Source organism: Nannospalax galili, unplaced genomic scaffold (assembly GCF_000622305.1).
Source record: "Nannospalax galili isolate Female #2095 unplaced genomic scaffold, S.galili_v1.0 scaffold654, whole genome shotgun sequence".
In the NCBI taxonomy this organism is placed as follows: domain Eukaryota; kingdom Metazoa; phylum Chordata; class Mammalia; order Rodentia; family Spalacidae; genus Nannospalax; species Nannospalax galili.
The window spans coordinates 3,196,395-3,203,652 of NW_008335971.1; positions in this window are offsets into that span (position 1 = coordinate 3,196,395).

A 7,258-nucleotide genomic window follows, 5' to 3' on the forward strand; every position below is an offset into this window, starting at 1 on the left:
TAAATTCCAGGTCCTTTTAATAAGATGATGCTATACAGCAGTCCCTTCTGCATGAAATAACTACCATCATCATGACTTCAGCTGAGCCTGATTGCTAAACATAGTCACAGTTGGGCTTGTTGATGGTTGTGCTCATTCGTTAAAGGAGTACCAAGCAGGGTCACTAGACCCTCACTTGAGTATCCAGCCACTCTTCCCAGCCAACTAGTCCAGCCTTGAAAGACAAAAGAAAAATGAGGAAGAACCCAGTAGAGGGATACTTTTGGAAGCCCTTGTCAAGAAACTCCAATGGCCTCTCATATGAACATTGGAAAATTGCCCTGTCCTGACTTCTTTCTAGTTCCCTGTCTAGAACTTGTAATGCTAATTACTCTTGCCTTTACTTCTCCTTCACATCTCCCATTCATGATTTAAGGACTTTCTTCTCCCCTTAGAGACAAAAGTTATGCAATTTGGGAGTCTTTTAGATAGACCCACTGAAGGGGTACTCCAGTATCTTCACCCTGCGTCCCTGTTCAGCAATAAGCCAGAGTGGTTGGCATCCCTATTCCCTATTGGCAATTTGGGTAACCCCTTCAGAGGATGGCATGATAAGAATAGGAGGTAGGAATTGGTTAGGCAGTTAGGATAAAAAGACCTCAAAGAAATGTAGCCAGTTTCTGGGCTAAAAGTCAAAATGTCCTTAGGTCTGTTAACAAAATACTCTGTTCCAAAGGCCAAAAATGGAAGTATTTGGGAGCTTGTATCTAGTCCTTAAAAGATTTTAGGGTTACATCTTCAGAGGGGAGAATGTTGGGGGGGAGGGAGTGGGCATGGATTTGATCAAAACACCTTATATTCATGTATGAAATTCTCAATAAAATTTTTGTAAAAGTTAAAAAAAAAATCAATATAAATCACATACAGGCATATCCAAAGATTTTTATGAAAAGAAATCCAGTCACACAGGAAATAATGACTGAAGCTGACAAATGGGATTACAAAATGTTTTTGCATAGCAAAGGAAACAATCCAGTTAAAAGACAGCCTACAAGAAAAAAAATTTTTGCTAGTTATACATCTGAAAGATGATTTATATCTGGAATATACAAAAAATCCAAAACACTAAATTAGAAATTAACTCAATCAATAAATAGGCCAATGAAATGACCAGACAGTTCTCAATAGATGAAGAAAAATGGTGAACAACATAGAAAAAGAATGTTCAGGGGATTGAGATATGGATCAGCAGTTAAGAGCATTTACTGCTCTTGCAGAGGACCCAGGCTCAGTTCCAAGCACCCACATCATTTGGCTCACAACCATTTGTAACTCCAGTTCCAGAGCTCCTATGGCCTCTGGCCTCCATGGGCACCTGGAAGCATATGGTACACATAAACTCATGCACACACATACACACAAAAAGAAAATTTTTAAAGGAGAGTATGACTTTTTAAAAATCTATTAAACACCACCAGCCAACAGAGAAATACAAATTAAAACTACACCGAGAGTCCATTTCACCCTAGTCAAGGTGGTAGTCACTAAGGAAACAATAATAAATGCTGTGAGGATGCAGAAAAAAGGAAAACCTTATACACTGCTGAGGGAATGTAAAGTCTAGCCATTGTGAAAATCAGCATGAAGTCTCCTCAAAAAGCTAAAAATAAATCTACCCTATGACCCAGCTATATTACACTGCAATTACTAAGTCAACATATCACAAAAAATTTTGCATATCAATGTTTAATGCAGAACGATTCACAATAGCAAGTTGTGAAACCAACCTAATTGTCCATCAACAAAGAAATGGGTAAAGAAAATGTGGCATAAATATAAGGCAATATTTTGTCCATAAAGAACAAATTAATGTCATTTCAAGAAAGAATGGGTACAACTGGATATAATCATATTCTGTAAATTAAGTTAATCTCAGAAAGGCAAATATCATATTTTCTCCCTAACTGACCCTTGATTTTATATAGATACATAAAATCATGTATGTATCTATGAATCGAAAGTAGAAGTGAAATTTTCTAGGGAAGCAAAGAATATTGACAGGAAAGGGGAGAGAAAAGGGAGGGTAGAGGGTGAAGGGATTTGAGAATACACTCAAAGTACATTACATACTTATATGAAAATGGCCTTATGAAACTTAGTACCATGTAAAATGAATATACGTCATTTAAAGGTTATTAAAATATATGTACACATTAGAGAAAAGACAGCATCTTACTCCATGGTGCTGGGTTGAAACTAGACTTGTATCTCTCATCCTGCGTAAATAGCAATCCAGAACAGATCAAAGACCTTAACATAAGACCCGAAACTTTGAAACTTCTAGAAGAAAATGGGTAAAACATTTCAAGAGATAGGCACAGGCAAGAACTTTCTGAAAAGAATCCCAATAGTACAGAAATTAATCCAAAGAATTGACTAATGGGAGTACACAAAATTAAAAACCTGCACAGCAAAATAAACAATCACCAAAGTGAAGAGATACAAACAGAATAAAGAAAAACACATTTGCAAATATATACATTAGACAAGGGATTAATATCTGGGATATATAGGAACCATGAAAATTGAAATTCAGATCATCCAATCAAATGTGAAAATTAATTGAATAGACAGTTCTCCATCTTATCTAGTCAAAATACCTTTTACCAAGAAAGTGAAGGACAGCAAAAGCTAGAGAGGCTGTGAGGAAAGAGGAACCCTTATTCATTGCTGATGAGAATATAAGCGAGTGCAGGCACTATGGAAATCCAAATGGAGGTTCAAAAAATAACTGAACAAAGAAATAGCATATGATCCAGCTATACCACTGCTGAGAATATACTTACAAGACCCTAAGTCAGAGCACCACAAATACCGTACATCGGCAATTACTGTTACACCATTCACAATAGCCAAGGTTTGGAACCAGCCTAGATGCCTATTAACAGACAAACGGATAAAGAAAACGTGGTATGTATATACAATGGAGTTTTACTCACCCGTAAAGAATAAAAATAAGTCACTTTCAGAAAGAGATGGAAGTGGCAATCACTGCTACATGAAATACGCCAAACTCAGAAGAAAAATAATATATACTTCTCTCATGTGCAAATTTAGATTTAAATATAGATAGGGAGGGAGAGAAAGAAAGAGAGAATAACAAATATCTATAGAAGAGAATAAACTCTACTTTAAAACATCTATGGAATGAAGGAGGAGAGGAGGAGAGATGAAAAGAATGTGTCAAGTAATTCCTCCTTACCCCTGTTAGATGGTGAAATATTCCTAACTTCAGAACTTTTTTTTTCTTTTTTGTTTTTTTCTTTTTTTCTTTTCCAGAGCTGAGGACCGAAGTGCTTTGCGCTTGCTAGGCAAGCACTCTACCACTGAGCTAAATCCCAACCCTGATTTCAGAACTTTTAAAAAGTTACTTTTCCCATATTCACCATTTAGTGACATTTTCTTTCATATTTTCTATTTAATTATATTTTCTATTCACTCTTTATGAGAAAAAATTCAAATATTCCATTTACATAGTCAGTCTCAGAGCATCAAGTGAAATCTAGTTTGGAATGGATAGTTTTTAAAGCTACTATACACATCACGAAAACCTGATAGCAGCCTGACAAACACATTAGTTTAATGTAGAAACATATCCTGTGTCTGTTTCTGAAATATATATTCATTTCAGAAACATTGAAAAGATGGCTTCTGTAGAGAATTTCCATTTAGAACAAGGAAAATGGCCCTTACTTAGTGGCATCCTACTAATGGGATTGCTTCTTTCCAGCAAAACATTATTTTATTAGCATTTAATATTAGAAGCAGTTCCTTAGTGAAAAATAAACTGTATCACCACTGGGTCTCATCTTTTATTTTAAGTGGATTTCTAGTGACTGTGATACATGAATAAGGTCTAGGTTGGGATTTATCATTAATGACATTATGGAATGGAAATTGAAACAGGTTTATTATTGTTTAGTCTCTCAAAATGTAACATTATCTGGCTTCGAAAATATTATTCAGCTCAATAATATTAACAGTTCACAGTTCAATCAAATATGATTCAGCTGTAATAATGTTCACAGTTCAAAAGGGGCTGCTGTCAAATTTCCCTGCTCCTCCTGTTACTCTACAGACTCATGGTGGTTTACACAGCAAAGGGAATGAAAGATCAATTTTCTGGAAACATGGTTTCCTTTTCATTATCCTCCTAACTAAGAATATTACAGTCAATTTTTTCTATAGCTTCATTTCTGAAAACCTTATTTATTCTCCAACCTTAGCCCCATTGTTACCGAGTTTGTGGCTCTGCACATCTGTTTTCTGAAATGCACATGTCCATCATGTCTATGTGATTATAGAAGCTGTTCTAGTACATCTTCTTTCCTTCTGTGTCTAAATTCTATCAGCACATTAGGAGTCCACTCCCTTCTGGGTGTAGCTTTCCCCAGGGTCTCTAATGCTCTGACTTTTACCTCTACAGAACCCTGTTAGTCCAGGGACACATCACTCACTAGTCTTTATTTGTGATCTACACCCTTTGTGGTTACTGATGATTTCTTGTGTGCTATTCTTGGAACTCCAGAGAAATTATAAATCCATTGAAGACACTGGGGTATTGTTCATGCTTCTTTTAATGCTTTGTAATCAACTCTGATATTACAGAGATTTCTTAAGAGTAAGGACCTGAAAAATAAAAGTTATTTCTTACAAAACGTTTAAAGAGTTAAAAATGAGAACAGTTCTTCAAATTCAGTATTACATAATATATTCAAGGTTCACTTGCCCACAAGAATGGGACATGGGCAGCCAGGCACAGAGAGAGTACCAGAAGCAATGTTATGGACCCTGAAGACAAACTTCACCTGTAATCACCTAGGAAATAACCCCCCAATACCCTTCCATGAAAGTGTATTCAACCCCCATTTTCTATTTTCCTAGGGCCAGTCTGAAAGCCTGCCTCAGCTCTGGGACATGCATATTTTGAGAATCTTTTTTTATACTTATAGACCAACAAGCTGTTTCCAGAAGGGCTCCAACAAACTCAAGCACAACTTTCTGATTGCAAAAATCAGTCACTCAGAAGGAGGAAAAAGTCTAATTGTTGCTTATAGTCACATACTTAAACAAGTGGCCCTATTCAAACAATGTTTCTTAAGATCCAAAGCAAGTGTAATTTCTTTGTCTAACTTAAGAAGAAGATAGAAGATTTTTTCTTTCATTTCACAAAAGAAAGGCAAAACTTCCACAAAATGCCAGTACATGTATCCACACATACAATGTCTAATTTGTTGGACTGATCAGGTCAAGTAAATGTGTGTGCAAAGTTTTTAAGCTCTTTAACAATGAGGGAGCAGTGCGGTTTTGCCGCCCTCTGCAGGAGAGTCGTAAGTCATCACACCCACTAACTGCATACCTTTCCATGCCTGCTTACTAGAGTTCCTGGAACTGAGCAAATTACTGACTACATTAATCCAATCACAAAAAAAATTTAAGCAACTGTAAAATAAACTGTCTTCTGAAAGCTGCAAGAAACTCATAGTCAAAATATTATTAAATTCCTAACTAAACAGTACAAGATTATCAAGTCTGCTCTTTGCTTTTTACAGGTAAGTAACATGGAATTATTATTTACTCAAAAGAATTCAGAAAGCATGCAATTCACTTATAGTTCAGGATTATCTGTGTAAAACAATAATTTAAGACCCCCGAAGAAAAAAATCATTCAAATCCATTAAAAATAAAGATATTCTTTTATTTTCAAGTAATTACAATTTGTGGGTAGTAATGTGTTTTTGTTTGTTATTCAATTTTTCTCCCAATTCATGATGCTTAAATAGCAAATTATATAGGGAATAGGAAAATATTTATTCATTCAGCAAGCATTTATTCAGAAGCTTTCATGTATCCTTTTTGAATAACACCAAAGGTCATTCAAGAAACTAATGAATTATTTAGTTTTCTTCTGTCTGGCCTTGGATACTTCAAGTGTGTGACCAGTTGTACTCTACATGAAAGTTGATTATCAGGAAACTGACCTAAGCACATTCATATTCATTCATTCTTCAACTGATCAGTCAAGTCATTAGTATGCATTAAGAAGTCTCTATCTGTACAGTTTGAAAGTTCTCCCAGATAAAAGTTTAAACTGAGGGAGTTGGGAGTCCCAAGTGCAGATTATGTGCTGGTCATGACTGTGGAACTATATATTGAATCACGATACTACAGCGGCCACCAGAGAGCAGCATGGAGTGGAATTTACTGAGGCTGTCCTTCCACAGTGACCCTACTGATCTTTTCCTTCCTCCAACCCAACCTGTGCCTTCCCCCCTCAATTTATTTGCCCTGAGTGCATACTAATGCACTCTCTGACACTCTCTGGAGTATTCCCTCCAAATTTGTGGGCTCCAGGCAACTCTTTTTATAATTCATATTCCTAGAATATCTTAATACTGAGCCCCAATTCTATTAATTAATTCAGACCACAGAACTGACAAATGATCACTGACTGATGTGATCTCTTTGTCTTCGTGTGTGTGTATGTGTGTATGTGTGTGTGTGTGTGTGTGCACGCGCGAGCGGTGTGCATCAAAACAAAAAGAACCTCCAGCCACAGCTGCTGACCTTTAGCCTCCTCAGGTCTGAGTCAAATGTGAATCTTGAGATTCTCAAGCTTCATAAGACCCAAGCACCTTCGACATCCATTTCCTCTTCTATAAAAGGTGAGAGAAGAACCTGCATACTGGAGTGAATTCTCAACTCTTTGCTTCTTCAACTTTAACCTGTTTTGAACTTGAATAGGTGATTGATTAATCCTGACTGTGTGTCACCATCTCTCAAGTACTACCCAGGATCATTAGTATTTTAGTATTTAGTATTTTTCAATAGCTTAGGTGTTCTTGAGATAAAGTAGTTCTTGACCACTGAACTTTTGCTAAAACTCAGGGGCAAAGGAAATCATCATATATTATATCTTATGTGACCTTGAGAAACCTATTTTACTTTTGAAACTCTTTTGTAAATCTGTAAAACAAGGCCCCTACTAATGCCTCCTTAATTAGATGTTATAAGAATTAAACATGACAGGGACTAGAAAGACAGCTCAGTGGTTAAGAGCATTGACTGCTCTTGCAGAGGACCCAGGTTCGATTCCAAGCACTCACATGGTAGCTAACAACTGTCTGTAACTCCAATTCCATGCCTTCTTCTGATCTCCGTGGGTATTGCATGACACAGGTGCACTTAAACACATGCAGATAATATATTCATACACATT